The 19,613-nt window shown below is 38.9% G+C and overlaps 1 protein-coding gene across 1 annotated transcript in view; it reads right to left on the reverse strand.

Annotated features, from left to right (window-relative positions):
- The window catches only part of FRMD4B (FERM domain containing 4B), a 360,926-nt gene that overhangs the window by 316,418 nt on the left and 24,895 nt on the right, over positions 1 to 19,613 (reverse strand). The window lies entirely within an intron of this gene.

The raw sequence follows: 19,613 nt of genomic DNA on the forward strand, positions 1-19,613 counted from the left end.
AAAAATTAGCCGGGCGTGGTGGCAGACGCCTGTGGTCCCAGCTGCTTGGGAGGCTGAGGCAGGAGAATGGCGTAAAATCGGGAGGCAGAACTTGCAGTGAACTGAGATAGCGCCACTTCACTTGAGCCTGGGTGGCAGAGCGAGACTCTGTCTCAAAAATAAATAAATAAATAAATAAATAAATATATATATATATTTCAAATATTTTCATTTATACTATTTCCTCTGTTTTACTCAGTAAATGTTAAGTTAATCTTCCATATCATCTTATTAACTATTGTTTGTAATGAAGACAAATTAGATTTGGAAAATAGGAGTAGAAAAATGGTTACAGATGGTGGCTTTAGTAAGTATTGTAAAAATGCCAGACGCTCAAATCTGTTTGACTATTCATGCAAGTTATTGTGAATGCTTTGAAATTCATTAATACTGAACTCTTTAGAGGTTTTGTTATTTCAGGAATTTTAGAGAAAGAGTCAACACTCATAGTGTTTGGGTTCAGGAGGACCCACTTTCTGCTCCAGGAATGACCCAGGACTGGCCGATCAAAACGCTGAACCCTCTGGCCATATTGATTGATTCAGAGATGGGTGAGTGACCCAAGCTCATCCAATTTGGGTAAATCTTGGGACTTGTGCAGAATCTGTCAGCAGACACATGCTCTTTTTTGTTGGTTCAGAGGTACAAGACTATAAGCCATAAGCTGTGGCCAATCATCTTTCTTAAGAATGAAGCCAGCATAGAGTATAGGTGAAAGATGAAAAAGAGAGAGAGAGAGACAGACAGAGAGAGAGAGAGAGAGAGAGAGAGATTAGGTCCTGATGATGTCATGAGTATCCAGGCCAAGTCATACTTAAAGCTTCATTAACTCAAGCCAATAAAGTCCACCTTTTTGCTTAAGTCGCTATGGGTTATTTGTCACTTTCAATTAATGAATACTTTCAATTAATATAGGTGAGATATATTGATTGTATCTGACCTCCAAGAGTTACAACTCTATTTGTTATGGTAGGTTATACTTTTATTACCAATTATTTGCTCTTCTCCCAGTAACAGCTTGCTTCCCCATCCATTGCTATGTGACTGGCACTGCCTACCCTGAGGTAGGAGAATACCTCTCTAACCCACTGATGTAAACTCGGACCATGTGACTTGTTTTGGTCAACAGGCTGTGGAAAGAAACAACATATGCTGTATCCAAGCAGAAGCTTTAAGGGCTATTACAAGGTCCTGTCATAATTCCTTTTTTGTTCTCTGCCAAGTAGCTATCCCATCTTAGAATGAATCCCCGAATGGAGAAAATATTTGGTGCAGAGCCTCAGCTGACCTACAGCTAATGCGTACCATGAACAAGAAATAAATTTATTTTGTTATAAACTACTGATATTTGGGGATAGTTGTTACTGAAGCATAACCTAACAAAAACTGACTAATATACTTGTTATCTTTGTAATGCTTGTCAAAGTACATAACTGAGTATAAATCTCGAGCACCTATCATGTTGTCTATAATTTATATCCTGTAAGTTACCACAAAGGAATTTCGGATGATTGATTGCTTCTCACTGTTTTAGTGTTCATGGCCCAGTTACATGCAGTGGTGGTCAAAAATATGGGCTTTGTCTTTGTGGTTTAATGACTGGTAAGTTACTGAACTTACGAGTCTCAATATCCTCCTCCTCATAATAATAATAATAATAATGCCTTCCCCATGGGATTCTTGTGTATACAGAGTGAAACACAGTGCAGGGGACATGGTAAAACACTCAGGAAACAGCAACTGTAATTTTTACCATTATAGAAGAAAGTGCCCTGATGGAACTTTTTTTAAGACTAGAGTCTTGCTATGGTGCCCAGGCTGGAGTACAATGGTTCTTCACAGGCAGAATCATGGTGCATTGCAGTCTCAAACTCCTGAGCTCAAGTGATCCTCCCACCTCAGCCTCCTGAGTAGCTGGGACTACAGGCACATGCCACCATGTCTGGCTGAACTCTTTTGATGTTTCCAGAAACAACCCCTCCATGGGTTGTAGAGTCCAAGGTGAGCCTAGCTAACACTGAGCACCATTCCCTAAGAAATAGCATTCTGGGGAGGCTGCTAAGACATTACTTTTTAAATTGCATGTATACCATCCAAGGAAGAGTAGCTGGGGAGAATGCTGCCGAGGAAACTGGATGGGGGCTGAGAAGTGGGATAGCTGTTTATCCTCGGAATTTCTTTGCATTCTGAAGCTCAGTGAAAAGAGAGCAATGCCTCCAGAATTGGACCTCAAGTGAGAACTGAGGAGGACACCAGAATCAAGCTGGCGTGTTGGACATTCATCTTCATTTATGAGTAGCATTTGGACAATTTGTTTTGCTAACGGGCTAAGGTTACATTGATTGAACTTATCATTTAATATTTTTGGAAAAGGCAATAAGGGGATTTTATGACAAGAATATTTTTTAGGACAATTATCTCCTGAATAACAAAGGGTATGCCTTTTGAATGATTTGAATGGATTGAAGACTGCATGTGTGTGTGCATGAGAGAGAGAGAAAGAGAGAGAGAGAGAGAGAGAAAGAGAGAGGGAGAGAGAGAGAGAGATCTGAAAGCATAAGAATATGAGAATAGTTTTGCAAATACAGCATGCTCTTCAAGGTATTGAGCTTAGAAGTATTTTCTGGGAATTGTTGATAGTTTCAGTCTTCCTCTTTTCAACAAGGATTCATCTTTCTTTGTTCAGGTACTGTGGTATATGAATATACTCATATAAGTTTCATAGCTTAGAACTCTACAACATGTAACTGTTAAGAGTTCTAAGAGTAAATAAACACTTAGCAGACACTTATTAGCATCTCTTATAGAGGAGAAAACGAGGCTTACAAGTATTCACTGATTTGCAGATGGGCTCACAGGCACTCATTTTTATTCAAAGTTTATATTTATACCCAGGACTTATTCCTTCAACGAGTATTTATTGAATATCTACTGTACACCAGAAGTATTTCCAACTTAATAATATCATCTAATAAATTTCCTACTATCATGAAGCTTATGTTCTATTTGGGAAGATAGCTAAGCAAAAAAAATATAATTTAATATCATGAAAAATAAAACAGGACAATGTGATATAAGTGATAGTGGCACATTAGAAAGGATACTTGTTCATAAAAGTCCTTTGTAAAGCAAAGACACTTGAGCTGAGACAGAATTGATAGGAAGGAATTCTGGGTATGAAAAGCATTCCAGATGGGGGAAAAGTGAGTGCAAAGGTCCTGAGGCAGGAATCAGCTCGGCAGATTTTACAACAGGAGACAGAAAACTAGTGTGGTGAGAGTGCCCTGAACCCAGGAGAAAAGGGTGTAATTGGGGTCCAAGAGATTATAGACTCTTTTGTGCCACAGTAAAGAGTCTGACTCTTATCCTAAGTGCAGTGGGAAGCCATTGATCTGAGTAGTAGTTAAGAAGTTCCTGCTAGGTCCTGTGTGGATAGTGGATTAGGTAGAAACATAGAGTGCATGAAAAACAACAGCTGAGGAGAAAGGCGGTTGGTTTGCACCATGGTTGTAGGAGAAGAGATACAGAGAAATGGGTGAATTTGGGATATCTTTTGGATGGGAGCTGACAGGAGTTTGTTGTTGGACTAGATGTGAAGGAGAATGATAAAACAGAAACAAGGACGGCTTCTAGGTTTATGACCAAAGTAATTAAATTGTGAAGCTTTGTACTGATGATGCAATCCACATCTCTATACCTCTCCAGTAATCTCTAATTGTGTGTTCTGGTGAGGAATTCTCCCTACTGTTGCGTTATCTTATTATTCTATCTGCAGGGAGCAGGGAGAAAGAGAGAGAGACAGACAGACAGAGAGAGAGAGAGAGAATTCAGACTCATCTGCTCCAAGCCTTCTGATGTTAATAGCTGTGGCCCGATTATGGGCATTGGCTCGGCCAATGATAGAAAGTGTTTTAGTGTCCACTTCCTTAGATTTAAAGAAGACAAAGAGTCTAACAATATTGGCCTGACCGGCCTTCCTGTTGCCCACTGCTGACCTGTGTCTGAAGTCCACTTCCTGGATCTGGCTTCATGGCTTGGCCAAGAAGACTATGTGTACATGCACTGACAACATGTGATGACAGACTGGGTTCCAGAAGGGGATCTGGACCATGGTCAAGGACATCTGACCGTCCCCAGAGGCCAGAAGATGACAGCCTGGCCCCTTTGGCTCCCTGCCTTCTACAGGCAGAGTAGGCCAAGCCCCAGGACCCAGAGCTGTGGCTGAGCTGGGTCACCACTGTGGTTTGGACAGAGAGCAGGGTGGGGTGCACTATCCCCGGGCTGCTCTGGAGTTGGCTTCAGACAAGAGACTAAGGTCAGGCATGTGGTCGAGATCACACGTATTCCTGGCAGAACTCTCTCATTGGGACTTATGAAAATAGATTTTATAACATCAGCTGCACTCGGCAATGATAATTTCCTGGTTGAAGATGCACAGAGGATCCCTAGGATATATATTCTTAAAGAAGACAGAAATGTGAAATCATTGCACTGAGCGGGTCATCCTTATTCCTTGACACTTGGTAAAGCCTCCTGTGTGGGCATAGAGGAGAGTTTCCCTGAGTCAGGATGCTGGCTGATGGTTCAGGTGAAGAGAATTAATGAAGAAACTACTTGCAGAGGTGTAGGCTGGGCCAAGGGAACTAACAAGGAATGGGAGCCACCTAAAAGGTTAGCAAGAAGGGCAAGCAGTTACTACCCCTGGGACTCAAGGGTGCAAAGTGAGGGCACGTAGTTACCTGAGCCTGGTAAGAACCGGAACCACAGAGAATGCCCCCCCCACCCCCTAAGCCAGGGCTGGAGTCACACAGAGGCAAGCAGTGACTGCCACAGAAGTCACACAGAAGTGGGAGAGAGAAAGGAAGGAACACCCACGCTCTATTTTCTGTCCTCTCCTATAGGGGAGGGAGGAAGCAGAAAAGGGAAGAGGATCAATCAGGAAGCGCAAATGACGAATCCCCAGGACAGGTGGGAAAGTCACGCTCTCCACATCACAGCATTAGCATTGTCTCTCAACATGTCTACACACAGGCATGTACACACGCCCCTCCTACCAAAAAAGAAGGCCAACTTTGTATTTTTAAAATATTATCCTGGAAGCAGTGTGGTGTAGTTTAAAACACAATTCTATGTTTGGTGATATATCCTATCAGTAAGAAAATTAAAAAATCAGGCAATCCCAAATTTGCATATTTATTAATGTATAAATTGTATATGGCAACCTTGTCCAACCCGTGGCCCAGGATGGCTTTGAATGCAGCCCAACACAAATTCGTAAACTTTCCTAAAACATTATGAGATTTACGCATGCATTTTTTTTTTTTTTCTCATCAGCTTTCGTTAGTGTTAGTGTATTTTATGTGTGGCCCAAAACAATTCTTCCAGTGTGGCTCAGGGAAGCCAAATATTAGACACCCCTGGTACATGGCATATATGTATTATCATAGTAATATACTGTGTACAGTATAGCACACTAGGTAAGAGCATGGATTCTGTAGCTCAGCTTCTTCATAGGGTTGTTGTAAGAATTAAATGAACATCTGCAGAGGCCTTAGGACAGTGCCTGACATGAGGCAAGCAGAATATGTGGTACATTATAGTATAAAACACACCTCAACACAGAAATTTGATAAGGCTGAGGTCAAAATAGAGACAGAGACGTTGAATACGTTTCTCCAGGCCCCATCATGCGTGCTTGCGTCAGGGTATATACTTCCCACTTTGGAGATCACCAGCTAAAGAGTTAGTATTTGCTACCATGCAGACCATCCCACTGTGCTACCTTGAGTAAATTCACCCATTGCAGCCTCACTGTCCTCATCTGTAAAATGATAAGTTACTAGTACCCTGGTTGTTGGAGGACTAAATGCACTACATCCAGTCAAACACTCAGCCCAGCACACCAGTACTCAATACAATGTTACACGTGATTATTGTCATAAAAGGAATGGTCACTGTATTAAAATCAGCAAAGAGAAAAAAATAAAAATTGTCCATACTCCTATAGGATTATATGCAATCACTGTAAAATAATATTGGCATATGCTTTTTTGAGACCTTCTTCTAAAGCTTATACACATATTTTGCATAATTGGATCATACTGTACATTCTGTGGTAGATCTCTTTTTAATGGCTACAAAGTATAACATCTTATAGGCTCAGAATAATTTATTCACCCAACTCTATTGTTGGTCATTTATGTTATTTTCCAATATTTTTTCATTTTAAGTAACCCCAGGATGAATAATTTTTTTAACAGCTTCATTGGAATATAGTTTACACTTCATAAAATTCACTCACTTAAAGTGTACAATTCAATGGTTTTTAGTGTATTCAGAGTTGTGCAACCATCACCACAATCTAAGTTTGGAACATTTTTGTCATTCCCAAAAGAAACCTATATCGAGTGTAGTCATCCCCAAACCACCCCTCCCAGACCCAGGCGACCTCCAATGTACATGATATTTCTGTAGATTTGCCTATTCTGGGCATTTCATATAAATGGGATCACAAAATATGTTGTCTTTTGTGTCTGGCCTCTTTCACTTAATGTTTATGAGGCTCATCCATGTTATAGGTCTACCAATACTTCATTCCTTTTTATTGCTGAATATTCCATGGAACAGATATACCATATTTTATTTATCCATTCATCAGTAATGGATATCTGGGTTGTTTCCAAGATGAATAATCTTATAGGTTAATCTTTGCACACATCTTAGTTGGTTCCTTTGAATACATTCCTAGACATGAAAATGCTAGGTCAAAGATGACACACATAATTTCTAAACTTTTGAATATCAGGTACTTTTAATTCAAGCTTTATTTCTCACTTGAGCACACTACTTCCTTTCTCATTTGAAGGGTCACTGCTCTTCATCCTATCAACTACAGAACTTTTCTACTCTTTCCTTGTGATGCCTAGAGATATTTGCAATTTCTAATCTTCTAAAGCAACAGCCCCCAGGGATTCTATCCTCTATTGGATATCAGAGGCTCTGATGGACAATGATACTCCTCAAGGAAACCAATAATGGCCAGCACAGTGGCTTATGCCTATAATCCCAGCACTTTGGGAGGCTGAGACCAGAGGGTTTCTTGAGGCCTGGAGTTAGAGACCAGCCTGGGCAAGATAGCAAGACCCTGTCTCTACAAAAAATTAAAAATAAAAAAATAAGCGGGGCATGGTAGCACATGCCTGTAGTCCTAGCTACTCAGGAGGCTGAGGCAGGAGGATCACTTGAGCCCAGGAGTTTGAAGTTACAGTGAGTTATGATCGTACCACTGCCCTCCAGTCTGGGTGATAGAGAAAGACCCTATCTCAAAAAAAAAAAAAAGAAAAAGAAAAAAAAAGGAAACAAACAGTATTTACTTGTATCATTCTTTACCATTTTCAACTGGAAGCCCCCTGGAGTGTGACATTAATGAAAATCAACTTGTAAGACTTGTAACTGGCAGACAGTCTCTTTAAAGCATCTCACTTTGTCCTTGTAAGTAGGTGTTTCTACTATCAACCTCTTGAAAGTGGTTAATATCCAGAAAAATAATTTCTTATTCAGTAAAATTTTGACCCAAGGTTACACAGCACCTAAGAAGCCAAGTATCATTAGGCTCATAACCTTATTTATAACATGTTACAGATAAACTGACTTTCTCCTTCTTAAGAATTTGAAGGAAATGAAAATTTCTTTTCTACATGCTGTGGATTTTAATCCAACATAACTGTTAAATTCTCAGGGCGGCCTCCTGGGTGAAATCTACTCACACGTTTTCTCTATTATATGAAAGGATCCTGTGGGGAAGGCAGCTGGTGGGTAAACACCAGGCTTAAGCCTTAGTCAGTGTGAATCCTGGATAATGTTTACAAATAGAATGGTCTCTGCAGCAACCAACTAACAGTAGATAAGAGAGCTGCCTCATTTACAGCTGCGTTTAATCTTTCCAAAGCCTGAAAAATATTCGCTGAATGCTGGTGAATAGGATGGCTTATCGTGCCCTCACCTTCACCCCTGGACACGCTTCCTCCACTGACCTTTCTGGTCACAAGCAACAAAGGTGGTTAAAAATACTCCATTCTTTGTACAAAGAACATCCACTGCACCCCCAAGAGCCTTAATGTTATCATCCATGATGTTGATGGATTGGCCCTGATCTTCACCCCACTTCCTCTTGGGAACAACACGCATTTATGTTGAGAAGACAGTCTGGCGGGGACTCATAAGTGTTGGAATTCTCTTACATGTTAATTAGGGGAGGCAATTTACATAGGATATCCAATTTCAACATAACAACCGCCCACAAAGTAGGTGCTGTTATGCCCATTCTAAGGATGAGAAAGTTGAGGCATAGTTGTGCTGTGTGTCCTGGAACCCAAGTGTTAAAAGAAAAAAAAAAATCTTATTAAATACAGACTTCTTATGAATGTACTTAGGAAGTTAGGAAGTGTACTAATTCCTCAGAGCAAACAAAGGTAACTCTACTGCCAAATTCTTTTTTTTTTTTTTTTTTTCCTTTTAGAGACAGGGTCTCATTTTGCCACCCAGGCTGGAGTACGCTGGCAACATCATCACTCACTGTAGTCTCGACCTCCCTGGCTCAAGCACTCCTCCTGCCTCAGCCTCCTGAGTCTGAGACTATAGGCAGGAGCCACCACACCCAGTCACAGCTAATTTTTTTTTTGGGGAGGTGGATAGAGATGGGGTCTCACTATGTTGCCCAGGCTGATCTTGAACTCCTGGACTCAAGCAATTCTCCTGCCTTGGCCTCCTAAGGTGCTGAGATTACAGGCATGAGCCACAGCACCTGTCATCCTACTGTTAAATTCCTGCCTCTCAGCTGGAGACAGTGCACACTGCGGTGACTATTTATTTTAATATAAATGCTGCAGTGCTGTACTTTCCAAGGTGTTAATTTCAGAGAAAATGTGCCACCAAAAATGGGGTGGGTCATATGATCAATAAATTTTGTTAAATTAAATTATACAGGATTCCTGACTGGACCTTCACAGAGACTCTAATATAGGGATGTGTATTGTGAAGCCCCAAGATGGGTGAAGCATCAATACTATTTTTGTGGAACACAAATTAGCCTTTAATGGAGCTGTTTTTTGTGACACCCACAAGCAGAATGAACTTCCTAATGGCCACTCATTTTTGGTTTGATTTTTAAATAGGCAGCATATACAGACAGTAAATTTTTAGTATCCAGAGTTATTCAGTGCAAAGTCCATCTCCCTTTAACCTTTACCTCTAAAACTCTCTCTTAAGAAACAACTATTGATTTCAAGTTCTAAGATATTCTAGGCATATGCAACCAGGCATGCACATGTGTATGTATGTATATGTGTAAGTTTGTGTGCGTGTTTTTCAGTTTCGAGTCACACTACATACATTGTTCTGTGCCTTGTATTTTTACTTAATAGATGTTAGAAATCACTCCATATCTGTATATATAAGGCTGTATCATTTGTTTTAATACCTACATAGTATTTTATGGTATGGATGTGTTAAATATGTTTAACCAGTACCATACTGATGGACATTTAGAATATTTCCATATTTACTTTGGGAGGCCGAGACGGGCGGATCACGAGGTCAGGAGATCGAGACCATCCTGGCGAACACGGTGAAACCCCGTCTCTACTAAAAAAATACAAAAAACTAGCCGGGCGAGGTGGCGGGCGCCTGTAGTCCCAGCTACACAGGAGGCTGAGGCAGGAGAATGGCGTAAACCCGGGAGGCGGAGCTTGCAGTGAGCTGAGATCCGGCCATTGCGCTCCAGCCCCGGCGACAGAGCGAGACTCCGTCTCAAAAAAAAAAAAAAAAAAAGAATATTTCCATATTTACTGCTACAAACAGTGCTGTAGTGGGTACCCTTGTACATTTTTCTTTGCACCATGGTGTTTCTTTTATCAGCTTTTGATTTTTAGAAAGGGGCATCATAATATAATATGATTCTGTGAGGTCAAAAATGGCTCAGGTTTGCAGCCTTCTGATGGTCTGGCTTGATCCAGAGATAGAAGAATTTAGAGTTTACTGAACTAAGCCCTAAAAAGAATTATCAGAGCTTGTTCAAAATAGAGGGAAAATAAGTTTTTTTTCCAGAGGTAAGAAAAATTAAGGTTTTTTAAAAATCCTATTTCTTTTAAAGAGGTTTTGGGTTATATGCATGTTCCTACGCATGGCCATATGGAACTTAAGGCATGAAATCTCTAAGAACAGGGATTTCCCACATGGATAACCTTTGATTCTTAACTGAAAAAGTAACTGCTTTATTCACCCTGGTTCAGAAGCAATAGTTTTGCTTCCTCACTATCTTGTACTGCATTTAATTTCTGCCAAATAGCATTTCATTGACTCTAAAACATTAAAAGTTGTTCTTTCTCCTGAACGTATTTCTCTCTCTCTCTCTTTTTTTTTTTTTTTTGTTTCCTGAATGGCAAAAAATAACATAATAAAGGGTAACATTTTATGGAAGAAAAAAATAAAACTTTTATTTTATTAAATGAGGTTAATGTCTAGTTGGAATTCAGCAACAGAACTTGATAGAAAGAAGGGCTCCCATATTTTGTTCAACAACTTTACTGATGATGTCTTCCATTTTTTAAAAAAATCAATTTTATCAACAGGGTTCAATCGCAGAACAGGCTGGGGAAATCTCCTTGAGGACAAATTCCTGTTGGGACAAATTACATGGCTTCCAACACGGTTGCTCCAGCTATTCCTAGTCAATGAGAATAGGGGAAGGGAGAAAGAAAGCATCCTCCTAGCCCAAACTTAGATATATGAACACAGCTGACTACAAAATAGGCTAGGGACAGTAGTCTCTAATTGGGCATCCACCTGCCCAGATAAAACTTGGAGGAATATTGTATCACTGAAAGGATAAAAGGTAAGCAATCAATGGGTCAAAGAAGAAATCACAAGGGAAAATTAAAAATACCAGGTGATTTAAGAATATTTTTCATTATCTGGTCCTCATTTGGGACAGTACAGAGCAACACATTATAGGCACCATTCATCATAAAGTGCCATCACCCTGGGTCAGGCACAACAACCCATGAGGTGGATCCTCACAACAACCTGTAAGGTGGGTACTGCTGTTATCTCCATTTCATAGACAAGGAATCTAGGGCACAGGACAATCTCAAGACCACACAGCTAGAATGTTACAGAGCTAGAATTTGAGCCCATTGTTTTAAAACCTTATTCTCTAGACCAGGTCTTGAATTCTTTTAAACCCAAATACGTGTAATCACCTGTTGAGAGCAGAAGTTTTGTCTCTGCTCCCATCTAGCTATGTCCAGTGACGCATGGATGATCTCCACTGTTCACAGGCTTCTGCGGCAGCGGGGTTTGTTCTACATTTGAGCAGCCCTGCTCCAGAATGACATAGCTCTCCAGGCCAGACGGTGAAGCAAGTTCTATGACACAGGTGATGGTTTCAAGGAAGGAGAGGTTCTGACCATTTTATTACCTCCCCTGGGACAGAAGCGATCACTTGCAGTGCCATCTAACTCTGCATCTTCACTTGCAGCCAGTTGAACGGGCAAGTCCCTTGCCAAATTCCAACAGAAACATTCATCAGAATTTTCCCGTAGGAATTTTTGCAAAAACTAGCTGTTCCCTCCCGCCATGTTGTAATAGGTAGAAATGGTCATCTAGTTAGGGGTACACAGAATCAAGTATGACAAGTTATCAATTTCCCATTTTTCAAAGTGCTGGAAGTGAGTCATTAAGTAAATCTTGACTATTAGGGTGTCTTCAGACCTTTAAAGAAGCATTTGATGAAAGGATTCTCAGAAACGTAGGTCTAAATTTGATTCTAGTCCTGAGGGCATCTCGTCAATTGCATTTGTCTGCTGCAGCTGTATAAACTCATCTACTGCTGGAAAATCTCAGAAACCTTGTACAGTCATATGTCATTTTATTGCACTTCACAGATATTAATTTTTTGTTTTGTTGTGTTTTTTACAAACTGAAGATTTATGGCAACCCTATATCAAGCAAGTCTATTGGTGCCATTTGTCCAACAGCATGTACTCACCTTACGTCACTGTGTCACGTTTTAGTAATTTTACTAAAATTTTAGTAAAATTTGATACTAAAGCACATATCAAATATTGCAATCAAGTAAGTCACATGATTTTTTGATTTCCCAGTGCATATAAAAGTTCTGTTTACACTATACTATGGAGTATAAACAGAGCTTCTATATGCACTGGGAAATCAAAAAAATCATGTGACATGCTTGATTGCAATATTTGATACTCACTTTATTGAGGTGGTCTGGAATCAAACCTGCAATAGCTACAAGGTATACCTGTGCCTCCCAAGGTCTCTGTTTCCTCCTGAATATTCGTCCAGAACGATTTTGTCTACTTTAAGAGAGGGTTCTGGGATTAAATTACACAATCCCTATAGAATTCTTAGTATATAGTAAACTGATAGTAATAATAGCTATTTTCGTGATTAGTTGAAACTCCACAAAAAATTAGAGAGATGACAATTATTGTAAGATAAAACGACAGTGTCAGAAGCAGTAGCCAAATAAAGATGAGAAATGAAGTCAGTCCAGAAGTCTATATAAAAACTATTAAGCAATTTATCTTATGGTGATGATTCACAGATGTTTTATTCATCTCCTTGATAATGAATTGCCTTTGTATTACTTTTATTATCGGACAAAACAATAAAGCAAATTCCACTTGGGGAGAAAGAACTTAGATGAAGTTCAGGTGTTTCTGAAATTATAAATCAAGGGTAAAACCAATTCAACTTTCAAATTCTCAGTTTTCATGCACTCTCCAAGGAAAGGAGCCCAGCCTGTGAGCATACTTATAGATCAAAATTTACACATTTGGCGTTACAGAGCTCTAAGAGGCCAGGCAACAAGCAAGCCAAAGATGTTGATGACCACAGCAGGCAGGCTCACACTTACTAATACTACTTGCAGCCCTAAACTCCCATACACGACTCTATAATTTCCAGACCACCCACATTTACACTAACAAGTCCACATACAGGGTACAACAAGCATTCTCATGCAGTTTTGTCATCATGCCCAGTTTTCATGCCTGACCTTTTCTCATACTTCAGAACATTCTGACACTTCCTCTCTGCCTAACTTCAAAGCAGTGAGCATGGGAGAATAATTTACATTCTTATAGTTGACCAATAAATCTAACCATTTTTTCCTCACAGACCAATAGAGCATTTTATTTACATGTGGGGTCATTTATAAATAGAGTACTTTATTAAGTTCATAAAGATATCTCAGAACAAACACCATTTTTCCAAGTACAATGAATGAATTCTTGGGGTTAAGATTTTGTTGAGATTAGATATTTTGACCTGACCAACTGCCATAAGGACATTTATCACATTAAATTTTATCAAACACAGATCTACAGTTTCATGGTCCCAGTAGTTGTATAAGCATCACTAAAGAATCTATCTATTTTGCATTTCATTTTTTTCCCTAAGGCAAATCCTCTTTAAAACCATGTTAGATAAAAATTTTAAAAATCTTTTTAAACTGAAAAAGAACTTATAATTTTTTTTAATGTTCAGGTTGCCTCTGTTTAAAATGTGCCAGCCACTGTGCTAGGCCCTGAGGATACCCAGGCAAAACACACACAGTCCCTGCCTACATGGAGTTTAGAGTACAGGGGGAAGCAGCAAGGAGAATATCATGCCTATATAATCACACATGCCTGTATAATTAAAAACACAGGATGCAGTGGGCACAAGTGGTGGCCATGGAAACACAACTCTCCAACTGCAGGGAGCATACCTGACTGACAGCCCCAGCTGTTGCTCCTCTAGATCCTTCAGGCCACCCCCAGTCAATGGCTCCCATTCCTATCAGAGGCAGAACTTGTCTAACATGCATCTTGGTCTAAGAACACCCCACTGGCATCACTGAAGTGTTCTTAGAGCTGAGTAGAGTCTGAGACTCTTCCTATCCACTCCTTCTTCCCTCCCTTTCTCCTTTCTCAAGGATCAGACCTGCATTTGTGGTCCGAAGGCTCTCCCTGTCTATTCTTACCCCTCTTACCCCTGCACTGTATCCTGCACAGGTATTTTCCCTGGTAAGTCCCTTGGATATCTCATCCACTTTTGGCATCTGCTTCTCAGAGGACCTGGACTATATACAACATAGAGGAGAGTACAACCTAGTCTGAGGGATCAGCGAAGACATCTTGGAGAGGGAAATAAATGAGTTGAGATGAGTACAGGTAGAAAGTAATGATGCTAAGAGGAGGCAATGAACATTCCACATACAGAAATTAGCATGTCAAAGATCCTCTGTCACAGGACAAACGAATAAAGAAGAGAGCTTTATGTTCTTTGCCTAGAATATGAAGCAAGAGAGAGAAGAAGCTGCAGAGGTAAAGCAAGGACCAGATAAAAAGAAGAGGAGCAAGAAAATCATCTACTCTGGCTCACCATAGTGAGGCACTGCATGGTGCTGGAGTTAAGAGGCAAAACCCTACATACATAGACTTGGGCCCTACTTAATGCTTTCATAATAATTTATTGACTTATTTAGTTTAAATATCTTAATAAGGAAGGCCAACAAAGAAGAAAGCCACCACTGCATAATTTCTTGGGTCAATGTAGCACTTTTGGTAAAGCTAAAGTATTCATATCGTACAGGCTAAGCTACTATAACAAAGAGACCCTCAAAATACAATGGTTTAATTGAGATAAATCTGTATTTTTTTTCTCACATAATGGTCTAAAGAGAAACAGAGAATCTAGGGCAGGTGGATATTTCTGCTCTATAGAGTTACCCAAGGATCCATGATGATGGGTGAGCTCTGCCATCTTTCAAACATGGCTTCCAACGTGGTTGTCCCAGATATTATTATTTCCTCATTTCTTAGTCAATGAGAATAGGGGAAGGGAGAAAGAGCATCCTACCAGCCCAAACTTAGACACATGAACAAAGCTGACTGCAAAGTAAGCTAGGGAAAGTAGTCTCTAACTGTGCATCCACCTGCCCAAATAAAACTTGGAGGAATGTTCTATCATTAAAAGGATAAAAGGTAAGCAACCAATGGGTCAAAAAAGAAATCACAAGGGAAATTTAAACATATATTGAGACAAGTGAAAATGAAAATATTACATACCAAAATTTATGACATGCAGTGAAAGCAGTCATAAGAGGAGAGTTTGTAGCTGTAAATGTATATATTACAAAAGAATGATCTCACATCAACAACCTAACTTTATAACTCAAAGAACTAGGAAAATAAGAATGAATTAAACACAAAGCTAACAAAAGGAAGGAAATAATAAGGATTAGAACAGAGATAAACAAAATAGAGAGTAGAAAATTTATAGGAAAAAAGTCAATGAAACTGAGTTAGTATTTTGAAAAAATCAACAAATTTGATAAGCTCTTAGATGAACTAAGAAAAAAAGGTAAGACTCAAAAAACTAGAATTAGAAAGGAACTAGATGTTAGAAGGAATGTCATAGAAATAAAAGGGATTATAAGAGAATACAATGAACAATTGTATACCAACAGATTGGATAATGTAGAAGAAACATAAGAATTCCTAGAAACACACAACCTATCAAGACTGAATCATGAAGAAATACAAAATCTGAACAGACCCGTAACTAATAAGCAGATTGAATTAGTAATCTAAAACCTCCCAACAAAGAAAAGCCCAGGACCAGATGGCTTCACTGGAGAATTCTGCCAAACATTTGAAAAAGAATAACACCAATCCTCTCCAAACTCTTCCAAAAAAATTGAAGAGCAGTAAACACATCCAAACTTATTTTATGAAGCCAGCATTACCTTAATACCAAAGCCAGACAAAGATGCTGCAAGAAAACTACTGACCAATATCCCTAAAAAATAATGATGTAAAAACTTCAACAAAATCCTAGCAAACAGAATTCAACAGCATACTAAAAGAATTATATAGGGCAACCAAGTGAGATTTATTTCTGGAATACAAAGATAGTTCAACATGCAAAAATCAATCAATTTACATATTACCACTGTAGTTTACATTACATTAACAGAATAAAGGACAAAAACTACAGAATCAACTCAATCAATGCAGAAAAAGTATATGAAAAGACTAAACACCCTTTTATGATGAAAATACTCAACAAATTAGAAATAAAAAGAAACTACTTCCACATAATTAAGACCATATATGAAAAACCCACAGCTAATGTAATATTCAATGGTGAAAGACAAAGCATTTCCTCTAAGATCAGGAACAAAACAAGGATCCCAGCTTTTGCCAGTTCTTTTCAACACAGTATTGAAAGTCCAAGCCAGAGCAATTAGGCAAGAAAAAGAAATAAAAGGCATCCAAATTGGAAAGGAGGAAGTAAAGCGATCTCTGATCACAGATGACAAATCTCATATGTAGATAAACCTAAAGATTCCACCAAAGAATCTGTTAGAATTAATGAACAATTTCAGCAAGATCGCAGGATACAAAATCAATACAAGAAATCAGTTGCATTTCTATACATTTATAATGAACAATTTGAAAAGGAAATTAGGGAAACAATTCCATTTGCCATGGCATCAAAAAGAATAAAATATTTAAGAATAAGCTAACCAAAGAGGTGAAATAGTTGTACATTGAGAACTACAAAACATTGCTGAAAAAAATTAAAGAAATAGGCCAAGTTCAGTGGCTCACACCCATAATCCCAACACTTTGGGAGGCCAAGGCGGATGGATCACTTGAGATGAGGATTTCAAGACCAGCCTAGCCAGCAGGGTGAAAGCCTGTCTCTACTAAAAATACAAAACTTAGCCAGGCATGGCGGTGGGCACCTGTTGTCCCAGCTACTCAGGAGGCTGAGGCAGGAGAACTGCTTAAACCTGAGAGACAGAGGTTACAGTGAGCTGAGATCATGCCATTGCATTCCAACTTGGGTGACAGAGCAAGACTCCATCTCAAATAAATAAATAAATAAATAAATAAATATACATATAAATATATAAATAAATGGAAAGACATTCTGTGTTCATGAATTGAAAAACTTAATAGTGTTAGGATGTCCGTGTTACCCAAAATGATCTACAGATTCAAAACAATCCCTACCAAAATCCCAATGGCATTTTTTGAAGAAATAGAAAAATCCATCCTAAAATTCCTATGGATTTTCAAGGGACCCTGAATAGTCAAAACACTTTTGAAAAAAACGAACAAAGTTGGAAGACTCATAGTTCCTGATTTAAAAACATATTACAAAACTGCAAGAATCAAAGCTATGTGGTACTGGCATAAAGACACACAAATAGACCAACGGGGTAGAGTAGAGTTCCCAGAAACAAACCTTCACATGTATGGTCAAATGATCTTCAACAAGCAACCTAAATCACTCAGTGGGGAAAGGTGTCTTACATGGCAGGAACAGGAGCAAGAGAGAGTTGGCTGGGGCAGAGGGTGCAACACACTTTTAAACAGATAGATCTCAAAAGAACTCACTATTATTTGTATCATATACTGATACAAATACAAATAAGCTAACCAAGGAGGTGAAATAGTTGTACATTGAGAACTACAAAACATTGCTGAAAAAAATTAAAGAAATAGGCCAAATCTCCCCAATTTATTTACATACTTGGTCTTTTATTTGTATCAGTATGGACTCATGGATATTTTATTCTTTGGGTTATAATTCAATACTATTTTATTTACTTTCTTGCTCAAACTGTTGCAGCTTTGGCCATTGAGATCTCTTTCATTAGGCTCCTGTGCTCCTCTAATGTATTCCTATCATTGTGGCCAAAAATAATTTTCAAAATATTAAAAACATAATGATGAAACTAATAGATATAGAATATGCATCTAAAGATTTATTTAATTAATAAAGAAACCAGAAGGATGATAGAGTTCAAAGGAAAACACAAGAAACTGACGCAAATATAGTTTCTAGGTGGAAAATATAATGCCGAAATAAGATTGCTAAATTAGAAACAATGCTGGTTAATGTCATGCACTGCATTAAACCTGTAACTTTTGGGATTAACATCTCTCATGAACAAAATCATTTGCATCTTTGAGTAAGCAGAGTAACCGCCCCCAAAAGATAGCCATGTCTTGGCCAGATGCAGTGGCTCATGCTTGTGCTTTGTGAGGCTGATACAGGAGGATCACTGGGGCCAGGAGTTCAAGACCAGCCTGGGCAACAAAGAGAGACTCCATTTCTACAAAAAATTCAAAAATTAGCCAGGTGTGGTGGTGCATGCCTATAGTCCCAACTACTCAGGAGGCTGAGGCAGGAGGACTGCTTCAACCCAGGGGTTTGAGGCTGTGGTGAGCAATGATGGCATTACTGCACTCTAGTGTGGGCAACAGACCAAGACCCTATCTCTAAAATAATAATAATAATAAAGATTTCCATGCCCTAATTCTGGAAACTGCAGATACATCATTTACACGACAAAAGAGGTTTTGTTGCAGATGTGATAAAGTTAAGGATCTTAATATGGGGATATTACTTAGGTGAGCCCAATGTAATAATAAGAATCCTAATAAGAGAAAGGAGGCAAGAGGGTCAAAGTCAAAAAGAGATTGGAAGATGTTATACTGCAACTTTGAAAATTGAGAAAGGAGCCCAAAGTCAAGGAATATAGGCAGATCCTAGAAGGTAGAAAACACAAAGGAACAGGTTTTCCCCCTGGAACTTCCAGAAGGAATGCAACCCTGCCAACATCTTGATTTTAGCCCAGTGAAACCCGGCAAGGACTTCTGAGCTGCACAGCTGTAATGCAATAAATTTGTGCTTATATTAAACCATTCAACTTGTGGTAATTTGTCATGGCAGCAATAGGAAACTAATACAATCTCTACCAGAGAGAAGTCATCAGATCTTATCAGTTTTCTATGAGTTAACATTTAACACTATGGAATCTGGTCTCTAAGCAATAATTAATCATCAGTCAAACAAAGTTATTATTCCCTAGAGAGCTGGAAAACTGCTGGGTGGGTTTGATGGAACAGAGCTCTAATAGGGTGTTTAACAGTCATCTTTTTGCTGTATTCCCACATCTTGGATAACCTTTCTTAACATGTCTTTGCTGTGCCCATATTTCTCTCAGAAGCATTCACATACTTCCATACCTATCCTCCCTCTGGAGGGTAGCATTGTTACTGCACACTAACCCATTATTTGGGGGCCTTTGATAGCTTTGGACTCTTTACACATGAGGCCTTTGAAAGGGCAATATCTTAAGGGTGAGATTTAATGATCAGGCAATTTACCTTGCCTTTGGAAGGATTCAGGTCATATCTCTGATACTAATGCTACTTTCTGTTAAACATTTCTTAAAAATCCATTGACACCAAAGTTTACACATTAACTGACATTGTTCCTGAAGCCTGAATCTGTAAATGCTTATTTCTTGTTTTTTTCAACAATATGCAATAGGTATAACATACTCCCTTCATTCCACTTTTTCCTCTGTGATAGTTTGCCCAAATACCACCCAGTGTCAGATTGATTTGTTCAGTCCAACAATCTTCTGAAAAAAAGAGCACCAGTCACATAAATAGGTATCATAAAGATTAAGAAAGAAT

Source organism: Macaca thibetana, chromosome 2, assembly GCF_024542745.1.
Source record: "Macaca thibetana thibetana isolate TM-01 chromosome 2, ASM2454274v1, whole genome shotgun sequence".
Classification (NCBI taxonomy): Eukaryota; Metazoa; Chordata; class Mammalia; order Primates; family Cercopithecidae; genus Macaca; species Macaca thibetana.